The sequence below is a fragment of the Anopheles aquasalis genome, chromosome 3, assembly GCF_943734665.1.
Source record: "Anopheles aquasalis chromosome 3, idAnoAquaMG_Q_19, whole genome shotgun sequence".
Taxonomy (NCBI): domain Eukaryota; kingdom Metazoa; phylum Arthropoda; class Insecta; order Diptera; family Culicidae; genus Anopheles; species Anopheles aquasalis.
Genome location: NC_064878.1, coordinates 18,761,596 through 18,762,602, shown reverse-complemented (window position 1 = coordinate 18,762,602; position 1,007 = coordinate 18,761,596).

The following is a 1,007-nucleotide window of genomic DNA, read 5'->3' as shown; positions in this document are numbered from 1 at the left end:
CTTGTGCATTGTAGTGCTACAGAGTGACAGTATTGGCTGACAGTGCGTGCTGCTGTTGAGGACAGGACAAACCCCCCCGGGACCGACGGCAACAATATTTGTCTCTCATTTTCATCTAATTTTCCCATTTGCAAGGTTCGCGCGCTCACACGCAATTACGTGGCCCAAAAATGAGGGACAAAATCAGATACCGCGCTGGCGTACCATGGTGCCGTGATCGTCCAACAGTGCTAGAGCCCGGGATGGCTCGGGTGGGTGCGTAGGAAAATTCATTTCCCGCGAAAAACCCGAGCAGCATCCTTGGAGCATCGGATCGTGAACGGAGCTCGGAGGCCACTTCCTGAATGATGATAAGCTTTCGAGGGAGTGCGGGGAGCGCTTGCGAGGCCACGAGGATTGGAATCAGAACCCCCGTGATACGGTTTCCATTAAATGTACATCAGCCAGCCCATCTCCACAGGACTGATCGCTCGCCTTATCACGATTTGGTTGATTGAATCATTTTGGGGGGCCAAGCGGCGTGCAGGATGTGTCGAAAATATGTTGCGTGTTTTTCGCGGGTTTTCTATTTGCGCTTTTTTTCGCTCTCGCCCGCATCAACAGCTGGGTAGATCAATTTTATTTTTAAAAAGTAGGCAGCAGATTGTGAAATGTGAATTCTTTGATCAATTTCTTACTGTGACGGGCTTTTTTCTATCTTTTTATAATTTAACGCAAAAGAACATTTTTAAAAGTACAGCGATAAATTCTAAATTTTAATGAAATAGATTAATTCCTAGATTATCTAGCGTTTGATTACAATCTAGTATTTATCTCCCATTTTGATAGAAAATATTCATAATTAATTTCAGTAAATTGGCCCCTTTTACCATTTGTTCTATTTTCATGCTCTTTCCATATTTAAATGAACCTGAAACATTTTTTAAAACATACTGATTATTAAAATAAGCAGACGAAACACGCCTAATTTGGATTTCATCAAATCTTAGCAAAACAAATGATTAAAG